The sequence below is a fragment of the Podarcis bocagei genome, assembly GCF_964188305.1.
Source record: "Podarcis bocagei genome assembly, chromosome: 5".
NCBI classification, from domain to species: domain Eukaryota; kingdom Metazoa; phylum Chordata; class Lepidosauria; order Squamata; family Lacertidae; genus Podarcis; species Podarcis bocagei.
In genome coordinates, this window is record NC_138129.1 from 61307128 (window position 1) to 61320328 (window position 13201).

Consider the following 13201-nt stretch of genomic DNA (forward strand, 5'->3'; position numbering starts at 1 on the left):
CCAATTGCAATCCCTCTAGACTAACAGTCACTCAGAAGCTGTGACCACCTAAGAACTGTTCAATGCCTGTAAAGTGTCAGCAGTCTCATTTCCATTTATAATGTGCCAATGTCCACTTGCATCAAATTAATTCTAGGCCAAGTATTGAACTGGGAAAGGAGGCAGGAAGAGGTCTTATTCCTGGGAGAAGCAACGTGAAATGAAAAGAGCAGAGCACCACAGAGTTAAAGGAGCACAGGCAAACGGTGGGGGGGGGGGAGTTTATAGAAGACAGCTCCCTCACAGAATTAACAGCAATATACCTTATAACAGGGATGGGGAGCCTGTGGCCTAGGGGCCCAATGTGATCCTCCAGGCCTCCCTAATCTGACCCTTGTGACTGTCTCCAAGCTACCTCCTCAGTTCTACTCCACACATTCTTCAAGAGCTTCTGAAGAATAATATTGCCTCTCGTTTGCTGGATGGGGGGTGGGGAGATAATTTGCAGAAACATCTTGAGTTTTGCAAACTTCTATTTCTGTATTTAATCTCCACTGACAGACTGGTACTTCTCCTGAGTTGTGTGGGGGAGCAGCAAATAAGCTTCTCAACAGTACATGAAGTGGCTGAGGAACCCATAATGCAGGATTCAGAAGGTGGTGCTGGTTGCTACTCTTAGCACCATATACTGAACAAAATCAGAAAACCATTTCCCAGAGACCAAATAGTATTACTTATATCATTTAGTTCTTATAAAGAAGTTACCATTCATACGCACATTGGGATTCAACCCCAATTTATTCAGATTAGAGAGACAGGGGAAAATTTCCATGCCCATGATCTAGCTGATCTAGCAAGGGTCTGTTAGAAATCATCACATCAGTAAAACGTATTTGTTTACAAATCCTCCCCCATAAAGTTTAAGTATTGTTGCTCTTACCAGTAAACTAAGGTTTTGAGGAAACTGGCAGTAAAAGTAGGGCAGCTTAGTGGCATCTATAATGTGTCAAGCAAGTGATAAAATGGTAGTTTAAAAATGGGTCAGGAGAGCAAACAAAAAGATAAATGGAAAACGAAGGCCACAAATCTTGCAAAGATGCTACATAGCTCATATAAAAATAGTAGACAATCTAATGAAGAAGCAAGGGCTTTGGTTAAGAGGGGAAACTCTGGGCTTTTACTCAAGACCTCTTAATGTGTATTAGTTACCCTTTAACCATCTGTTGTACTCATAATCAGGATGCTTAGACTGGATTTTCCTCTACTCTTCTAATGCATGCTTATGGATGAAGCAGGAATTCTAATCTGCTATACAGCTGATTCACATTCACATATGAGAAAGCTCCTACACGGAAAACGCTTCCTTCAAATAAATGAGCTGAAACTTGCACGTAGAGCAGCATGTGATCAATGCACTTTTCATTAACTCATGGTAGCCTTCCGGGTAGGGATTTTGTTATACATAAGGAGACCATTGAGCACTGTAATTATGGAACCAGTACATGACACATACACACCCAAAAAATAAAGATTAAATATTTGAAAGTACAAGGGCATGATCATATGAATGCTGCAGCCGAAAAAAGGAAGATCTATTAAAGTGATACACAGCTTCCCATCTTAGTTTCCCAAGATATTTTTACAGATGAGTTTACACATGCATATTACACGATAACAGTGTTAGTGTGGCTTCCATGGTTAAGATAATGCCAAACGAGATAAAATGTATAATTTGTAAGAACAGAATGCTATAATCACAGTTTTGTATGTTGCAGCTAGCAGCGCTGACTACACACACTCTTCTTACTCAAGCAAACAATTAGCACATGAGTGTGTTGTGGCTATATTGAACAGTAAGCACTAAAAAAGAAAATAGGATCAAATTTACCTTTGGCTGTATGTGTTTCTCTTTCTTCCCCACCCCCATGGGCCTGCTTCCTATACTGCACCTACTAAAAACATGATTACAACTTGTACCCACCTCTTGTGGGCTGAGGCAAAGACATGCAATTTCTAGCCACTAGCTCATTCACAACCAGCTGCCTCATGTATACAAGCCCAGTTGAATACAGGAAGCTCTGACTTTTCTGAAATGCAGTCCAGTCTCTTCTCATCTTTTCAAAAGAATTGCTAAACATCTTTGGGAGCAAACGAGAGAGAGAAGAAAGGGGACTGGGCTGAGTTTGACACCGCCTCAAATGTTGTTCCTGCAGCTAGATGCTTTACTTCGCTTTTATGGCTCTATTATCACTTCACAATGAACCTTTTTAGAAGACAGGAGCAGGTGAGACATGTGCTCTTTCTGCCTTTGGCAAAAGCTCTAAATTAAGTGGAATATCTCTTGCTATGTCCTCTGCAATGACAAGAAAACTCATGGTAATGGGTATCTCTATGGGGCATCTGGAGTAAGGCTAGTCAACCTAGGGTAGACAACCCAGCAGATGAATCTGTGGACCCCTTCATTTTATCCTTAAAGACACCACATTTATGTTGTCCATACAGAAACACAAGAACTTGTTAATGTTAGTGACTGCATCTGGGTAAACAACCTAAATTTCTATTCTGGATTGCTACTGCTTGTGTTCCAGAACAATGCTAGTATTTTCTATATAACCAATTAAAATCCCACAATAATGCAAATCAAAGAGGGAAAATTCTTACTACCTTTTAGAGCTTTTTATTATTGCAAGTTACAGCAAAGTTGCAGCAGGGATATCTGTTTCTAGGATTTCACTCAACGCTCTTTAAAGTACTTTGTAGAAAGAAAATACAGCCTCAATATAACTTGTTTTCTATAACAGCATGTTGCCCCATCTTCTTTTTTAAAAAACTTCTGTTAATATTTTTTTTCTTATTGTATTTTAAGGCTGCCTTCCAGAAACCATAGTATAAACTTTAGATGATGTTACTTCAAACCACTGTCAACTCAGCGGTGCAAATTCATTTATTACAAGGCACTGTAGTACAGTACAGCTCTGATGTCTTTGAACATGCCTGTTTTTACTTTTGTTTTGATTCAGCATTTGAAAATTGTTCCTATTGATCTACCTTCTCAGCCAAAATGCATTTGCTTTTGTCACCAAGACAAATAAAAAAACCCAAGCAAATAAAAAAGCAACCTGTGAATGTAGTAAGGTGGTTCTCATCTCACAGTCAAAGGGTGCAAAGAAAATCTCCATGGAGATCAAAACCAATTAACCCACAGTCCTTTCCGTTCTTATGACTGCTCTGAAAGTCAAAAGGATTGAATGTACCACATGCAGTTTGAGGAGGAATTCTTCAACGGTTTGGATTTTTGAAAGGACATTACCTTCTTAATACATTTGCTAAGGGTAGTTTGCACTGATTGTGATCAATGTTTTATTCTGCACTGGTAGCTGATGAGGGAAGAACAGGCCATATACTTACATTCCCCACAATGCATCATTTTTGCTGCGTCTCAAAACTGGCAGCAAGCGGGCACATCCAATAGTGTATTACTTCCTTCTCTCATTCATGACGGTGTCACACACAGGCTCTGCGATTCTGAAAAAAGAAGCATTTCCCAGGTTCTGAGGACAGAGGTTTCCCAACCAATCCATCATGCTTTGTGTGCTAATGATAGATTCATGCATAAGAGACACCATAAGCAGTGCAAGGCAGCAGGCATGAAAAGGAGTGAATCAACTGTCAACGGTTGCGATCTGAGGGACTGCAAGGCTGTGATTAGAATTTTCAATCACAGCTTCCACAATTCATCATGTTATTCAGGAAAGGATGAAGGGCTCTCCTCTCACCTCCCCCCCTTTTTTAAAAAAGCACACACCAGAAATGTTCCTTCATCGTTTCTCTCACCCAACCCCCAACCTCAGTATTAGCATAATAAGTTTCTATGACACGGGATTGGGGGGTGGGGTGGAGAATACAAAACTTGCTGGTTTACATGAGCTTGAGAACGTATTGGCTACTTGTTGTTTGCAGGAATAAAAACCGCTGTAATAATCTCTTTAGGCACACTGATGAATTTTGGCAGAAATCAAGAAGCAAGAGTCTCCCACTCCTCTCCCTTGAGCTTCAGGTCATGTACCACATACATGCAAAATTCCAGCCCAATGACCCTGGGAGGGTAGCATGAGGCATAAAGAAACATATCCTCAGAATTTGCTTACAGTCCTCCCACAGATAATTTTGTTTTACGGTCTTTAAACAAAGTTACACATTATTTTTGACATCTGACCTAATTTATAAGGAGGTATTTAATTTATCAGGCATACTGCAGATAACACAGAATGAGCATATACTCTGCAGTTACATTAACCAGGACTGTATACATTATATGATTCTGCTGCTCAGCAATGGAAATTGATTTGGGGCACATGTCACAATGCAGTGACACCCACAACCTTTGCAAATTGGGCAAGCAATAGCATACCGAAATCCTTGTGCCATCAGAGTCTAAAGAGCCAGAACCAGTTTCACGGGTGAGTGGTATTGTAGCAATAGGAAGAACTTTCTGCCAGTAAGAGCTGTTTCACAGTAGAACAGACTCTCTCCGAAGGTGGGGATGGGGAAGTGAGTTGGACTGGACAGCCTACAAGGTTCCATCCAACTCAATTATTCTACCTGCTCTTTGGGCACGAAGCCTGGAAGTTACATTCACCTACTAGTTGGCTTTTGCCTCAGTGCCTGCTCTCCCTCTTGAAGAAATAGAATCTGCCCAATCTAAGGAACCTAAATTATACTCCTAATTTAAAAGCAATATAGAAAAATACACAATTAGTGTATATATGTGAATGTACACAGACAGTGACTAAGGGAAGGATGCTATCAGTTGTGTCAGCAGATCACAGTAAAGACATGACTCCTAGACAGACAAAACCTGAGGTCTCGCTCAAGGCAATATTTTTTGACAAATCCCCAGGCTGGATTTCATGACATTCCTGTGGAGTACAAAACACCATGATGCATGGCACACATGTTAAGATTTTTGAAATAACTATTCTTGAGGTAAGCTGACATTACTGTGCAATTCATAAGCTGCTAAAACTTTGGAGGCATATTACAGAACATGGTTGAGAATTACTTCAACCTGTATTCTTCCTGCAAATCTCATAACTAATCTCTGCTTTAGTGCCCAAACAAATGTAAAAATAGCCTAAAAATGGAATATCTATTTCTGTTCCCTAGAAAATATCACTTGCAGGAAAAGCATACTACAGATACACAAATCCTCTCCTTTCAAATAATCCTTCAGTCTAATCTTCCAGGGACCTATTTTGATCTTTCCCTTGGCAAGCAACATCCCTCAGCATTTGCTAACTGTTCCAGATCTTTTGAGCAAGAGGTCAGCTGTAATTCTGACAGCTAGCAAGCAAAACATGTGTGGATAACTACAAAGGGGGTTGGATATTAACATATTTTAACCCAGATTGACAGTTGAGTTGGTGAGATTATCATTTCGCTGCTCTGCCATGGGCCCTGATATTTAGTGAACCATTTCAACACTCTGTCAGGGGTGAAAAAGCCATTGTATTTGGCAGCAAACCTCTCTTGTTATTGGGAGGAAAGAGGGGGGGAGAGTTCTCACATAGGGCTATTGTAATCAACAGAAATAGAAAACTAATGTAAAGCATGGAAGAAAAAACAGAATTAGAAATCTTAACCAGTATAAACAATTGCTAATTAAAAAAGGAAGGAAGGAAGGAAGGAAGGAAGGAAGGAAGGAAGGAAGGAAGGAAGGAAGGAAGGAAGTCACAAACAATTGTTCCTGTTTAGACCCTTTCCACAGATTTGTGGAGTAGGTTGGGCTTTACTTTCATACCTGCCCAGGCACTTACTGAATATTTTTACTCAGGCAAGTCAAAACATGTTAACAAAGTCAGCTGCAGGGGACCATGTATGGACTGGCACCTACTGCTGAAAGAAGATACTAAACCCCTTAATAATAATAATAATAATAATAATAATAATAATAATAATAATAATAATAATAATAATAATTTATTTATACCCCGCCCATCTGGCTGGGTTCCCACAGCCACTCTGGGCGGCTTCAACAAAATATTAAAATACAATACAAAGCAAAATCTGGCAAAATTCCAAAAAGTGCTCTGAGATTGAGGCAGAAAAAATGGAAGCTTCTTCCAGAAGGGAAGAGAAGCATTTGAGAAATTGGATAATTTATTTCAGCACAGCAGTAATCCAGCTCTACAGTAGCCATGCCAGACTCTCGGAAAAAGCACAAGGTTTCCAATCTGCTCCTCAAAGAAACCTGACAGTTATTGATTATGCATGGAAAAATAGTAACGCTGGCAATGTACACCAACTCCATGGGGCACACAGTTGGGGTTGCTCAACAAACTTCTTCTGATGGGAATAAATTTTAAAACCTCTTGGTCATCCTTACATTACATATCATCACCACATTAGAAAATAGGTCTTCTGTTGGTTTTAGCAGTTATGATGAAGGTTATAATCCGAAATGTTCTCACATGCAAGGCCAAACTACACATGACATTAAAAATGTCTTTGCAATGTATGGTTTTGTTAAACATTTTACATCAGCTTTAATCATTGCAGTTGGCATAGAAGTGGAATTTAACCCTTTTCTTCCATGCTGTAGTCCTGAGGAAAATCCTTCTTCTGCAGCTGGTATTTGCTTTGAGGAAAAATCCTCTGTTGAGGCCAAAAAGCAGCACAGGAAGCTACCTTAGATCAGGCATCCCCAAACTCAGCCCTCCAGATGTTTGGGGACTACAACTCCCATCATCCCTAGCTAACAGGACCAGTGGTCAGGGATGATGGGAACTGTAGTCCCAAAAAAGCTGGAGGGCCGAGTTTGGGGATGCCTGCCTTAGACTAAGTCAGATTTTGGCCCACCTAGCTCAGCATTTCCTACACTGATTGGCAGCTGCTCTCCACGGTTTCAAGAAGGACTCTCACACAGTCCTCTTTGAATAAGTCAGTGGTTGAACCTGAGGCCATGTGAATGCAAAGCATGTGCTGGTGAGGAAGGTTCAAATTTCACCTCCGCACCAGTTGCAATCTTCATAAACTAATCCCCTTTTCCCTCTCAAGTAATGCTATTTTTATTTTTAAAACATTGAGGATTGCATACGAAAATTCATTTGACATCATGTCTCGTTTGGCCAACAAACTCACTGCCTGAATCAGCTGCTTTGATTCTTCAGGGAAGGAGGGGGCATTCAATTTAGCTGGACTCTAGCAGCCCAGTTTAATCAGAAAAAAACTAGTAAAAGTGGGTTGGCTGGTAAAAATACAATTTCGAGCCAAATTACAAGTCAAATCCTATCCTGTTGTGCTCCCATGAGGGCGTGATAGAGTCTGAACTCTCAATTCCATCCCACTGTGTCATCTAAGTCCTACTACTTCCACATTTTTGAAGCATCTACTGGAAACTGTCTTGTGGGTAAGGAAAGCTTATTATGATTCACTGATTTTATCTATTCACTGATGTTATCTACTGTAGTAGCAGTAGCTGTAGCTGTAGCTCTAGTATTTTCCCAACAAGTGTGCATTTCTTAATGATACTAAGATATTAGTGATATTTTTTTAAAAAACAACAACCTGAGCTTAACCTCTTCTGATCTTGCACCTGATAGAGAGAATAGGTTGAAATAATGGTTACAGCAGTAACAGAAGACAGTGGGCAAGACAGGATCTTCAGAGATACAACGAATCACAAATGACTGAATGCTTTCCTAGTCCTGTTGGCTGATTCACAGGAAACAGAATATATAGCTTTTGATTCACCATTTTGTTGCTGAAAATGCTGTTCCTCTGTTCACAAAGAGGAGAGTGTCTTAAATATATATTTGGCTAGATTGGCATGGCTTTTTGCCAGGTCTGACTAACTGGGCACATTTAATTGACTCTGGCTGATTGGCTTTGATGCATAACTCTTCAGGTTTTTGAATACAGGGTGGAATCCTATTGGTGTCCTCTACTAACAGAAGCCATCTGTCAGCAGAACAGGGAGGAAAGCATATTTTGGAAAATCCCTGTACTACCAGGTGGTGCAAAGGGATGCAGCTGGAAGAGGAGAGTATGCTACCAGTGGGATGGAACCAAAGAGAGCAACACTCTGCTGCTCAAGAGTTCACAGACATCTGCAAATGGCTTTGTAGACAAAGTGAAATTTAAATACCCCAAACTATTTTTTCTCCAAGTATTACATTTAAAACCAAACAAAATGGTATCCAATGGTAGTTATCAGTTCTTACTCAAGTCTTCCAAGAATCATTTCCCCTCTCAAGTAACTGACAGCTTGGATGAGGCCAGAGATACTTGCCTGGTTCACATGCCAAAGCACACCATAGTGCAAAAGTGTAATTGTGTGGGCTCTGAGGGAGGAGATTTGGGACTCAGCTACATTAATTAAAAAAAAACCAGCAGTTTGAATGTGTTATAAACATGCAACACCAGATGGCGCTGTAAAGCAGAAAATGTTTCTATGCAGTTTTATATAGCGGTGTTTTTTATATATAATTTATGACTTATTTATGGTGAGGTTTTTTTCTCTGTGTATATCCACCCCATGTCTGCTTCACTATTCCTGCTTATTTTGCAGCTGTGGTGCACTGAGCAAAGCCATGGCTTGATAGTGTACCATAATGAGCCATGACTTGATTTAATATGAACCAGGGCTCAGGGTTTGTGTCTCTTGAACATGAGCTGCAAATCAAAAAACAAACACACACAAAAATTGTTTACAGATTGTGCAGAGCTAAACCACAAATCCAGTAAGACAAGTCAAGCAATGACTTAGCTCAGCACAGTGCAGTAGCAAAATGAATGGGGCAGAGCAAACAGTCACAATCTTCTCCCCAGGACCCACCCTCCACACACACACACACACACACACACACACACACACACACATGCTAAGCCATGGTTTCACTTGGCATAATGCGTGAACCAGGCTAATGTTAAGCAGTACACACATCCCTCTATAAACTAGGTACAAGCCTACACAAATAGATGGCAAATAGGCTAGAAAGGCAGACATATTAATCAACCCTGTTGGATTTACAAACATAACAAAACATGACTTTTAATAGGGGAGACAATAAGGACCTTTGTCTTTATTCTTGGTCAAAGAGGGGGGTCACATCCCTGACCATGAGGTCATTTCCCCCCTTATGTCATACAGTTACCAACAACCACTGACACAACCAGGGAAGTCCTGCACAGCCCACTTGTGAATCCTGATCCAACCTATTAAAAAAAGCCAAATCCATGCTCCAAGGCAACAGAGGTAACAATACAATTTTTGTCTTCAAAAAATTAACGTACCAAACAAATATTAAAGAGTGCTTGCTGCATTTTGTTGCATTTCTTGTGGGGAAAACCCCCATCATCAAAGTGTGGAAAGAGTTCGCCTTGCCTATGTGTCTTGGTAAACGGCTGTAAGACAGTTCATACTGCCAGTTCAATTGATAGTCTGCAGTGTGTAAAAATGGGACAATTTAGACTGTTGTTATTATGCACGATTATTGTGATGTACAGCTCTGACCTTTCTGGATAATATCTTGACTGTTCCCTGCAGCTTACCTGCAAGAAAACAGCCAAACTCATTTTCCCTCAGGTCCCTCCTTAAACAAATAAATCAGTGTGCTCACTGATTGAAATATTTCACTACCCATCAAGTTTGCTCTCTCCTTCCATTCTCTCAGACCAGCCTCCCTGACCTCAGTGTCACAGAGCAGTGATTAAATTTTAATGACATATAGCATCCAGCGGTAAGTCTAAGTGAGTAGTTATGCACAAATAATGCAGTTCTGTATAAAATTCAACTAAATGGCTGATATGACTTTGTGTATATTTTTATCACAGCCAGTCAAAGTACTGGCAGTCACCCTGTCCCCAACTCCTTTAACCTTTTTCTTTTTGCAACCCTCCCAACCTAATTGGAAGACATTAATGTCAGACATCGATGTCAGAAGACACTGGGTAGAAATTTGGATCCGAAAAAGAAGAGTAAAAACCTTAAAAATCAGAAAAATACCGTATTTTTTGCTCTATAAGACTCACTTTTTCCCTCCTAAAAAGTAAGGGGAAATGTGTGTGCATCCTATGGAGCAAATGCAGGCTGCACAGCTATCCCAGAAGCCAGAACAGCAAGAGGGATTGCTGCTTCAGAATATTTTTTTTTTCTTGTTTTCCTCCTCCAAAAACTAGGTGTGTCTTGTGGTCTGGTGCGTCTTATAGAGCGAAAAATACAGTACATGTTTATCTTCCTTGTGATTTATGTAGATAGTGCATCATAGAAGATTTTTTAATTTTTGTTTCTACAAATTAGATCACAGAATCATAGTAGAGTTGTAAGGTACCCAGAAGGGTCATCTAGTCCAACCCCCTGCAATGCAGGAAATCTCAGCTAAAGCATCCATGACAGACATCCAACCTGTATGCATTTCTTCAAATGAAATAAAAATGCAATGCATCAGTGTAATAGGCCAGTCTAATGCAGCAACGAGGCACAGATATTTCAAAAGCATAAGGCTTAGATGCATATAAACCTACATAAATGCTTGTCAAGGCATATGAATTAATATAGAGACAGAGCAATTTTAATGTAAAGATTACAGGTAGGTTTTCTTAGCATTCTAGATTTTGCTTCAGACATACCCTAAGAGACACAGGCTATGTGGGCTTAAGGTAAAGGTAAAGGTACCTCTGACCATTAGGTCCAGTCATGGACGACTCTGGGGTTGTGGTGCTCATCTTGCTCTATAGGCTGAGGGAGCCAACGTTTGTCCAAAGACAGCTTCCGGGTCATGTGGCCAGCATGACTAAGCCGCTTCTGGCGAACCAGAGCAGTGCACAGAAACACTGTTTACCTTCCCGCTGGAGAGGTACCTATTTATCTACTTGCACTTTGACGTGCTTTCGAACTGCTAGGTTGGCAGGAGCAGGGACCGAACAACGGGAACTTACCTCGTCACGGGGATTCAAACCGCCAACCTTCTGATCGGCAAGTCCTAGGCTCTGTGGTTTAGACCATAGCGCCATCCGCGTCCCTTATGTGGGCTTATATATAATGAAAACAAAACACTGTATGTAATACTCAGCCATCTCCATGTCTTCAGTTAAATCTGCCCACTTCTTGCCTACGTGAGTAGCTGTGTTTCATAGGGAAAGTTACACACTCCAAACCAAAATTCTTTGGGCAAGGAGTGGAAAGTCTGGTTTCACATGGAAACTAAACACGTCAAACTTATCATCCCCACAGAACTCTTAAGCTACTTGGAAGGATATGCTGGAAGGATATGTTTAAGCATGAGGGCTGTCAATCAATATCTGCCATAGAAACCTGCATTTCAGCAGCAGGACCTACATAACCATGTGCAAGACTGAAGCCTGTATGGTCAGAATGTGTCCTTTCCTGCAACTCTGAATTGTCTGTGATTATTAGATGAGCCACATAGTCCCTTCCAACCTGGGTAAGTGTGATATTCTTCCTACCTTCCCTTCACTTTGAGGATTAAGCAGACCCCTTAACATAGCTCTTGTTCCTACTGCAATTTCATTAATAATACACAACTGATTACAAAATCTGTTTTACAAACCATAGTTGAAAAATGTATTACACACTGCAGAAGCAATGTTTTAAAACAACAACAACAACAATGCAATGTGACATTTTTGTTTCCCTTAACAGACATCAGGTACACAAACACAAACGGGACATGTCTCTGAAACTCTCCATAACATATAAAAAAACCTGATACATATTTAGCTATGGTTTGGGATATTTGCTGGGAGGTTAACATGGGATGGTGGAGATAACCATATATGCCGCCTTGAACTCCTTTCAGGAAATACAGGATATAAATTTAATTATAATATATATAAAAGTAAGGAGAGAAAACAAAACAATAAGTATTCTTTGTTTCCAACTTTTATAAACAATTTTCTTTTTCCTTAAGAGTGTTTTGGGGGGAAGGGTGGAATTACTACATACTGATTAAATTTTGATACAGTATTGGAGTTAAATAGAACAGCAGGCCACCAGTTGGCCATTATTATTATTATTATTCATAATAATAATAATAAAATGTAAAGCAGCAAAAATCTTTCAGAAGAGAATTAAACCACTAGTAAGCACTTTAGGAAATCCTACTGCTAGTGTTTTAAAGGGTTTATCCAGCTGAGTTAGTCGATTAGCAGACTGTTAAATCATTGTGGAGATGTGTTTGGAATTATAAACATCCTTGTGTATACTCAGGAAATCTTGGAAGAACACACATAACCTCACTTATCTGTAAGGCCTGCATAATATCAAAATGTTTAGAAAATCAGCTGTTTAATAAACAGAAATTATTTGTAAATCACACACACACACTTATACAGGGTTATACGGGCACACAATGTGGATTTAAATAGCCATGGTTTATGGATACCAGAAGTTTAATCAAAGGCTATTTCACTGCAATGAAAAAACAAAACATAATAATATGATGATATCCTACTACACCCATGGTGAATATAATTTTACACTTGTCATTTTCCTGATACTGTAGGCTGCTTTTCTTCTTTCTAGATTTTCTGTGTTGTGCTTTTTGAAATATGCTGTGACATATAGGGGGAAAATGGTAAGAAATGGAAAGACGAAATAGGCTCCATTTACTCTAAGTGGGTAATTTTCTCTTGTGCAAATTTTCCAGGATGCCAACATGAAAATATTTATTTGCAAATACCGCTTATGAGGCTATGAAACCATACAGTGGTTCCTCACACACTTTCTCCAGTGACTCTACGCAAAATCCTATTTATTTATTTATTAAAATTCAAACACTATAAAGCTAGAGAAAAGCATATTTGGGTGGAAGAGGTAGATTTTTACAGGCTTATTTTTACACCATTCAGTTGGAAACGGTAAGTCATGATGCCAGCAAGAATGAAGCTTTGTCCCATACTGAAATTAAACCTCAATTTAAATCTATCATCATTACAGTTAGTGATTACAATTTGCAAATCACTAGTTAAAAAGCCAGGTCCATGGGGAATTTTAATTTTACGTCTTGTAGCAAAGTGTGATAATGTTAAGAGACCCATGTAAATCTTGAGATTCTGGGAAGATTAGCTTGCATTCAGAACAACCCTTGGGCAAGAGGTGGTGAAGCAGATGTATGTCTGCAATATTTTGATATTCAGCTTTAGCAGCAAGGTCTTAAGCCTTAAGATGCCCCCAAAACAGCAGGTATGAAGAGAACTCAGA

General features: G+C 39.7%; 1 protein-coding gene across 5 annotated transcripts in view; it reads right to left on the minus strand.

Moving 5' to 3' along the window:
• Positions 1-13201, minus strand: part of DAB1 (DAB adaptor protein 1) — a 656563-nt gene that overhangs the window by 176056 nt on the left and 467306 nt on the right. For 4 of the 5 annotated variants that reach the window (XM_081196886.1, XM_081196887.1, XM_081196888.1 and 1 more), the window contains one exon: positions 3388-3504. The exons of the other annotated variant lie outside the window; for it this stretch is intronic. The gene's annotated coding sequence lies outside the window, so the exon portion shown is untranslated. The remainder of the gene's footprint in view (positions 1-3387; positions 3505-13201) is intronic. 5 annotated transcript variants of the gene reach the window in all.